The sequence below is a fragment of the Chenopodium album genome, chromosome 12, assembly GCF_948465745.1.
Source record: "Chenopodium album chromosome 12, dcCheAlbu1.1, whole genome shotgun sequence".
NCBI lineage: Eukaryota > Viridiplantae > Streptophyta > Magnoliopsida > Caryophyllales > Amaranthaceae > Chenopodium > Chenopodium album.
In genome coordinates, this window is record NC_137845.1 from 45,725,015 (window position 1) to 45,734,472 (window position 9,458).

The following is a 9,458-nucleotide window of genomic DNA, read 5'->3' on the forward strand; positions in this document are numbered from 1 at the left end:
CTAGCACAATCATAAGCATCAAACCGAAGCTCCTCTAGCTCATGAAGATCTAACCACCTTTTCTCCCCCGCACTTGCCAAGTCAAAATTTATCTTCTTGATTGCCCACAAAGCACGGTGTTCAATTTCAACCGGGAGATGGCATGACTTGCCGTAGACTAGGCGGTATGGAGTGGTACCTATGGGGGTCTTAAAAGCCGTTCGATAGGCCCAAAGAGCATCATCCAACTTATCCGACCAATCCTTTCGATTTCTCGCAACCGTCTTTTCAAGGATAAGTTTGATTTGACGGTTAAAGACTTCCACTTGCCCGCTCGATTGGGGATGATGTGGGAGGCTGAATCTTTGATGGACCCCATGCTTTCTCAACATTTTTTGAAAGGCATGGTGAATAAAATGAGAACCGTTGTCGCTTATCACCGTCTTTGGTACCCCAAATCTTGGAAAGATTATCTTCTTAAACATCTTCATAACCACCTTGTGGTCATTAATTGGGGAGGCAATGGCCTCAACCCACTTAGACACGTAATCGACCGCCACAAGAATATATTGATTTCCGAAAGATGATGGGAATGGTCCCATAAAATCAATACCCCACACATCAAACACTTCCAACTCAAGTATGGGTTGTTGAGGCATTTCATTTCTCTTGGAGATGTTCCCAACTCTTTGACATCGGTCACATGTCTTGACAAAGTCCCATGAGTCCTTAAAGAGATGTGGCCACCATAATCCGCATTGAAGGACCTTAGTGGCGGTCTTAGAGACCCATATGGCCCCCTCTTGGATCCGAATGGCACATTTTAAAAACACTGGGTACTTCTTCGTTTGGCACACAACGTCTAAGTAAGCCATCGACCCCACGCTTGTATAAGATGGGATCATCCCACACATAATGCCTTGCCTCTCTCTTGAGCTTCTTTCTTTGATTCTTAGAAAAAGAAGGAGGAAACTCCCCACATGCAAGAAAGTTCACTAAATCGGCAAACCATGGGAGCTCCTTTGCTTCAATAGCATACAAGAAATCATCAAGCATCCTATCCTCAATTGGAGAACCATCATCATGAGTTTGAGAATCTTCTAAACGAGAAAGATGATCCGCCACAACATTTTCCGCTCCTCTTTTATCCCTAATCTCAATGTTCAAGGTTTGGAGGTCAAGAACCCACCGAATCAACCTTGGCTTGGACTCTTTCTTGGCAAAAAGATACTTGAGAGCCGCATGATCCGTGAAGACAATGGTTTTGGAACCCAATAGATAACAACGGAACTTCTCAAAAGCATGAACTATAGCCAAGAATTCCTTCTCCGTTGTAGTGTAATTCCGTTGAGCTCCATTTAGAGTCTTGGACATATAGTAGATCACATGAAGTTTCTTGTCCACTCTTTGACCCAAGACACCTCCTATTGCCGAATCACTTGCATCACACATCAACTCAAATGGTAAATCCCATCTTGGAGCTTGAACAATAGGAGTAGAGATTAGAGCTTTCTTCAACTTATTGAATGCCTCCAAACACTTATCATCAAACACAAACTTGGCATCTTTGATGAATCTTCTATAAAACCCGGCATGCCCTAAGAAAGATCTCACTCGCTTTACGTTCACCGAAGGTGGAAGCTTTTCAATGACTTCAATTTTAGCTTTATCCACCTCTATCCCCTTATGAGAGATCTTGTGGCCAAGGACTATGCCTTCCTCCACCATGAAGTGACATTTCTCCCAATTCAAGACCAAGTTCACCTTCTCACACCTTGCAAGACATTTTTCAAGGTTTTCAAGGCATGCCTCAAATGAAACACTTCCTACGGAGAAGTCGTCCATAAAAACCTCCATCTCCTCTTCCAACATATCTCCAAATATACTCATCATGCATCTTTGAAATGTCGCGGGAGCATTACAAAGGCCAAATGGCATTCTCCTATAAGCAAATGTACCATATGGACAAGTGAAGGTTGTTTTCTCTTGGTCATCCGGGTGGTAGGGACTTGGAAAAATCCCGAATAACCATCAAGAAATTAATAGACCTTGTGCCTTGTTAGTCTTTCAAGCATTTGATCAATAAAAGTAAGGGGGAAATGATCTTTCTTTTTTGATGTGTTTAGATGTCTATAGTCTATACACATCCTCCATCCCGTGACCGTCCTCGTCGGAATGAGCTCACCTTTCTCATTCTCAACGACGGTCATACCTCCCTTTTTTGGGACAACGTGAACGTGAGAAACCCACCTAGAACTAGAAATGGGGAATATGATTCCCACATCCAAAAGTTTGGTGATCTCCTTTTTCACTATCTCTCCCATTTGGGGGTGTAGCTTTCATTGCCTCTCAATAGAAGGTAAAGCAACCTCCTCAAGAGTTATGTGATGTGTACATAAAGCGGGGCTTATACCTTTGAGGTCATCAATGTTATAAACCAAAGCACTTCTGTGCTTTTTCAAAACACCACACAAATTTTGAGCTTGATGCTCACTCAAAGAAGAGCTAACAATCACGGGAAAAGTGGAGTTAGGTCCCGAAAATTCATACCTAAGGTGTGATGGAAGAGGTTTGAGCTCAACCATTGGAGCACCTTTACCTTCCTTCGATGTTGCCACTTGCAACGCTTCTTGGCTAGAAATTCTCAAACACATTTGCTCTTCAACATCCTCAAAGCTTCCATTGAGCAAATCTTCATACAAACCCATCTCCTTATTTGGAGTACCTATCTTTTCCTTGTTCAACAAAACATTCTCAAGAGCATCGTTAGAAGTGAGCAATTGCTCATGCATAGAAGACACAACATGATCGAGAGAATCAATTAACATACAATTTTCTAAAGAAGAACTTGGATACTTCATGCTATCATTCAAATTAAATTCTATCACTTCATCCCCTACTTTGAGCGAAATTTTAGCACTTTTCACATCTATCAAAGCACCCGAAGTAGCAAGGAATGGTCTCCCTAGAATGATGGGAATATTAGCATATTCATCCATCTCAAGCACAACAAAATCCACCGGAATAACAAATTTCCCAACCCTCAAAGGAACATCCTCTACCTTACCCTTAGGAAACTTAATTGACCTATCGGCCAATTGCAAAGTGATGTTAGTAGGTAAGAGTTCCCCTAGCTCAAGTCTTTGGTACACCGAGTATGGCATAAGGCTAACACTAGCTCCTAGGTCACACAAGGCATTCTCAATTTGCATTTTATAAATGGCACGAGGGATGGAAAAGTTTCCGGGGTCTTTTAGCTTAGGTGACATCTTGTTCATTGTGATAGCACTACAATTCTCGGTCAAGTTCACCGTCTCTACACCATCACATGTCCTCCTACCACTCAAAATGTCTTTGAGGAATTTTGCGTAGTTGGGCATTTGGGTGACAACTTCGGTAAATGGTAGAGAAAGGTGAAGTTGTTTAAGCATGTCAATGAATCTTCCAAATTGTTCATCTAACTTGTGTCTCATGAATTTTTGTGGATAAGGAAGCTTGGGTTTCACAATCTCTTTCTCCACTCTCACCTCACTAGGCTTCTCAATCTCAACCTTACTCAAAGATGCACCATCTCTCTCATCTTCAACCAAAACCCCTTTTGTGCCCTCTTTGGTCTCACTCTTCCTAGGCAAACTCTCCTCAAGAATCTTACCACTCCTTGTGACAATAGCATTAACCGGTCTCTTAGGATCTAGGCCTTGGGAAGGTAAAGAAGAAGGACTAGCATGGTCTTTCAAAGCATTAGCAAGTTAAGAAATTTGATTTTCAAGCATCTTATTATGAGTCATCATTTCATTAAATTTCTTATCACTTACGGTCATGTAAGTGTTCAACAACTTTGTTTGATTTTCAATGATTTCTTCCAAATTTGTTCTATGTGAAGAAGAAGAGGATTGAACATAGAAATTATCATTTTGGGCCTTTGGAGCAAATCCGGGTAGAGGGCCTCTTTGAGCATTGTTTTGAAAATTGCCTCTACCTTGATTATTCCAATTACCCCTATTTTGATTTCACTAGTAGAAAATAGTAAATGGGAAGCCCCAAATGGCAAGCGGTTATGGAATTCCGCTTCCAAAATTGTAAATGGCAAGCGGTTTGGGTGAACCGCTTGCAAAATTGTAAATGGCAAGCGGTTTTGTGTGAACCGCTTGCAAATGCCCCAAATGGCAAGCGGTTCGTACCGTGAACCGCTTGCCTTTTTTTTTGAAAAAAACCCTACCCATATTATAACCCACTCTCACGCCTCACCCTTTCTCTCTCCTCTCCTCTTTTCTCAGTTTCTCACTCTCCTCTCTCGATCTCTTTCTCACTCCTCCCTCCATTTCTCAGTTTCTCACTCCCTCCATTTCATTCTCCTTGATCTCTTTCTCACTCTCTTTGATCTCTTTCTCACTCCCTCCATTTCTCTATTTCTCACTCTTACTCTCCTCGACCAAAACCCCCAAAAATTTCTGGCAAATTCGAGTAAAATTTCGAACCAAAACCCTCAAAAAATTCGAGAAAATTTCGATTTGTGGGTTTTTGTGGGTTCGATTTGTGGGTTCCAATTTCTAGGTTTCGATTTCGATTTGTGGGTTTTAATTTCGATTTGTGGGTTTCGATTTCGATTTTGTGGGTTTCAATTTTAATTTTGTGGGTTTCGATTTTAATTTTGTGGAGTTTTCGAGTTTTTTAGGTCAAATTCGACCATAAAAACTCTAGATTTAGAGTTTTCATGGTCGAATTTGACCCTTAAAACCCAACTTTCAAGCCAATTTTGAGGTTTTCGTGGAATTCATGATATGTTCCTTTTTTTTTTTTGTTTTTTTAAGTTTTTTTTTTAAAAAATTTTATGGTGATTTGTGGTTGAATTGGTTTGTTTTAGGCCGATCTGGTGCTGTTGGTGGGGGTTTAGGTGGGGGTCGTGGTGGGCGAAGTGGGCTGGGATCTAGTGGATGGTGGTGGTGCTGGTTGGTGGTCTGGTGGTGGTTGTGGTGCGCGTGGATGGTGGTGGTGGTTGTGGTGCGCGTGGATGGTGATGGTGGTGGTGGTGGTGGTGGTGCATGTGGACGGTGGTGGTGCTGGTGGTGGAACAAGAGTTGTTACTTTAATTTTATTACTTGTATTAATTTTATAACTTGTATTAATTTTTTTTATTTTTTGATGAAAATGTAATACTTACAACAATTAATTAATAAAAATATTATTGTTTTTACATATAGTTTGTTTGTGTATCAATTTCAGTGAAAAAACCAAAAAAAAAAAGAAGAATATATATATATATATATATATATATTTTATAGCCATAATGGGCAGCGGTTTGGCGCCAAAACCGCTGCCCTTTCACTACAAATGGCAAGCGGTTTTGAACCGCTTGCCATTTAAAAGGCTAATGGCAAGCCCCCCAAGGGCATGCGGTTCAGAACCGCTTCCCATTAGGAGGTTTGAACCGTTGGCCATTTAGTATTTTCTACTAGTGTTTTGACCATAACCTTGATTATGGTTACCACTACCTTGATTATGATTCCCATAACCTTGGTTTGGATTACCATAATTTTGGTTTTGATTTTGGCTACTATAACCTTGATTGTTATAGTTACCTCGAGAACCTTGGTTCCCTTGGTTCCTATAACCACCACCTTGGTTATAGTTGTCAACATTGCCATGATTGTTGTAATTCCTATTCCATTGACCTCTTTGATTCTCAAACCTAGAATCATGATTATTTGACACATAGTTCACATGCTCATTCACATTTCCATCTTGATCATCACAAACATCCATACATGCATGAGGGCAACTAGAAACATCATGATCATACGACCCACAATCATCACAAAACAAGCATCCACTAGGCATGTTACTAGAAGAAGGAAGGGGTTGAGAATTAGAAGACGTACCTCTCCCCTTAGATTGGGAGGGAAGACTTGAAGCTTGGTAGGTAGCACTTTCCAACTTTGCCTTGATAGCGGACATCTCCTTCCCCAAGTTTGTCATTTGAGAGGATAGATTGTTGATTGCATTTAGATGATCAACTGAGTATACCAAAGAGCTACTCTTGCTAGTTGACTCTCTTTCTCCATCTTGCCAATCTCTATAATACCTCACTACATCCTCAATTATGTCCATCACTTCCTCTTCCGTTTTGTTCATGATAGGACCTCCGGCTCCTCCATCTAAACATGATTTTCCTTGAGGGCTAAGGCCTCCATAGAAGATTTGAATGATTTGATAGGATGGAATTCCGTGATGAGGACATTCTCTTTGATACTCCTTGTATCTCTCCCATGCTTCATAGAGGCTCTCACTTAGCTTTTGCTTGAAACCTTGAATCAAAGCTCTAGCCTCCGCCGTTTTCTTTTGAGGATAGAAACGGGATAGAAATTCCTTGGTGACCTCGTCCCATGTCCTTAGAGAATTTGGCTTAACCTCCTTATCTAGCCATTCCAAAGCAGGCCCTATGAGAGAAAAGGGAAAGAGCTTGAGGCGGATGAATTCTTGGGAAATTCCGTTCACCTTGATAGTATTGCAATATTTCTCGAACTCCTTGAGATGGTTTAGTGGGCTTTCATGCTTGGCCCCACTAAATTGTCTCCTCTCTATCAAAGTGATCATTGCCGGTCTTATTTCAAAATCATTTGCCGGTGTTGTAGGTGGAGCAATCCCACTCTCAAATCTATATGCACCGGGAATCCCCAATTCTTTCAATGCCACTCTCGGATTTTCTCCCATTCTTGCTTATTCTTCTTGTTGTGGCTCTTCACTTGAAATGCTAGGGCTCAAAGATCTTCTAGCACTCCTCAACCTTGCAATAGTTCTCTCAATTTCCGGATCAAATGGCACTAGTGAATGATCACGTGCTCTATGCATAAAATCTCAAAAGAAATGGTTAGTAGCACGGCTACAAATGTAGCCTAAAAGAAAATCTTTTTGTATTTACAATTAATGGTGAAATAGACTCAACAACTATAACAAAGCACCAATATCAGTCCCCGGCAACGGCGCCATTTTTGACATGAGGAAAATGTAGGTCGTTCTCTACCCTTTCCTAGAGCCAAAGAAAATTTATAAACACTCGACCAACCTAATACGAGTATATGGTAAGTCAAGGGTCGAACCCAAGGGAATGAGTAGGTGCAAGCTATAGCCTAGGTCAAGCTACTTCGAAGATTGCGGGAAGATGCGGTTGGTAACTAAGGTATCGAGAAAACTAGATAAATCGAGAAATTCAATATACTAAACACTAGGGATATAGGTTCCACATGCAAGCTCAATGATCATGCTAACTGAAGGATCACTCAATCAATTCAAACATTGAAAAGGACAAACAATAGTTGCAATCAAAGGAAATCAAGGGCTATCTCCTATAAGCCAAGCTAGGGTTCACTATTAATGGCTAACTAGGAAAATCACAATCAAATTCAATCAATTAAAGCAATTCTCAAATCAAGGGTTCATGTCATTGAAATTTGCAATGCAATCTAGATTAATCTTATAGGTTGAACACTCCTAGTCTAATTAATCACATGCACAACTATGTCAACCAATTTAATTGCACCATTCAAATCAATTTAGCATCATCAACTAGCAAAAATCATCAATCAAGCATGCTTCCCCTTCTCCCTAGCAACTAATCTACTCACTAAACATGGTAGAATTAAGAAACAAAACAAATTCAATCAAATTCATATTCATTTAAAGCTTAATCAAAAGAAAATCAATCAATCAACAAATTCTAAAGGAAGGAATGTAATCTCAATCAAAATCCAAGAAACTAGAAGGAATTGCATTAAAAGTAAATTAAGGGAAAGAAATCTTACAAATATTCATTGAATTGAAGAAGGAATTTCAAGATCAAATTGAAATCTAAGATCAAATTCAAGTACAAACAAGTAAATCTTAAGCTTCTCTCTCTACTTTCTCTCTCTACTATTTCTGGAAAAATTCTCTCTCTAGTACAAAGTTAAGTCGTCCTCAAAAAGAAATTCAAAAGCTATAAATAAGAAAAATCGAGCGAAGGGGGCCGTATAGGCCGTGCGCACGCACAGACCAGCCCCATGCGCGCACAGCTGGGTCTGCGGGCACGCACCCCTGTGCCGCGCGCGCGCCCCCCTGTGCGATGCACTAGGCTTTGGCTCCTTCGCTTTCTTGATCAAACTCCGCGCTCCCGAGCATCCCCATCATGCACTCGAGATGATGCCCGCGAACAAGGCAGTCCCAAAATGAGTAAATTGACTTGATTATTCACCTACAAAACATAAATTAAACAAAGAGAGAGAGCGTAACAAGGTAAAACTAAAACTAAAATTATGAATTATCAACTAAAAATATGAAAAACTCGTAAAAACCAATCGAGAACTAAAGTTAATTATAAAAATGGAAAATCAAATAAAACTAAGAGAATTATATGAAAATGATGAAAGAAAATACAGAAAATGAACCTAAATCTTATTCTTTTGAGCGCCATAAACGACGCTCATCAGATGTTTATTAGGCAAGATGATTAAACAACCATTCTCCAAGTTAGGAGAAAGGGCAGGAGACTTGTTGGGTCTAATACACACTGATGTATGTGGACCAATGAGCTCTTCCATAAGGAACGGACATCGATATTTTATCACCTTCACATGCGACTATAGTAGATATGGCTATGTCTACCTTATGTCGCATAAATCTGAATCGTTTGAAAATTTCAATGAGTTTCAGAGTGAAGTTGAAAATCATCTTGACAAGAAAATTAAAGCCCTTCGATCGGATCGAGGTGGTGAATACTTGAGCCAAGAATTCGATGACCATCTGAAAGAAAAAGGTATACTTTCAGAATTGACACCTCCAGGAACTCCATAATGGAACGGAGTATCCGAAAGGAGAAATTGAACCTTGTTAGACATGGTACGATCGACTATGGGTCTTAGCGATCTTCCAATCTCTTTTTGGGGACACGCACTTCTAACCGCGGCACTAACACTGAACCGTGCTCCATCTAAAGCTGTAGAAAAGACTCCATACAAGTTATGGACGAAGAAACCTCCTAGGTTGTCTTTTCTAAAGATATGGGGATGCGAAGCATATGTCAAGAAATTGATTTCTAACAAACTTCATCCCAAATCTGACAAGGTTTACTTTGTGGGCTACCCAAAAGAAACCAAAGGGTATTACTTCTACAATAAATCCGAGAACAAAGGGTTTGTTGCTCGCGATGGTGTCTTTTTGGAGAAGGAGCACCTTTCCAAAATGACAAGTGGGAGTAAAATCGAACTCGATGAAGTTCAAGAGGACGAGCAATAAAATCAGATTGACAGTCAAAGTGCTCAAACATCATCTGTTGACGCTGGTTAAAATGGTCAAAATGTGCAAAGTCAGACCGACAATACAAATGCTTAGTCCGTTACCCTGCATAGGTCTCAGAGGCCGAGATCTCAACCTGATAGATATCTTGGTATTATATTAACCGAGAATCAGGACATCCTGGTGATGGATGGAGATGAACCGGCAACCTA

General features: G+C 40.3%; 1 non-coding gene across 1 annotated transcript; it reads left to right on the plus strand.

Moving 5' to 3' along the window:
- Positions 1-6,199: 6,199 nt before the first annotated feature.
- LOC145573317 (small nucleolar RNA R71) lies at positions 6,200-6,305 on the plus strand. Its single transcript, XR_014097366.1, has one exon. It is a non-coding gene; the product is annotated as a small nucleolar RNA R71 (small nucleolar RNA).
- The last annotated feature ends 3,153 nt before the right edge of the window (positions 6,306-9,458 follow it).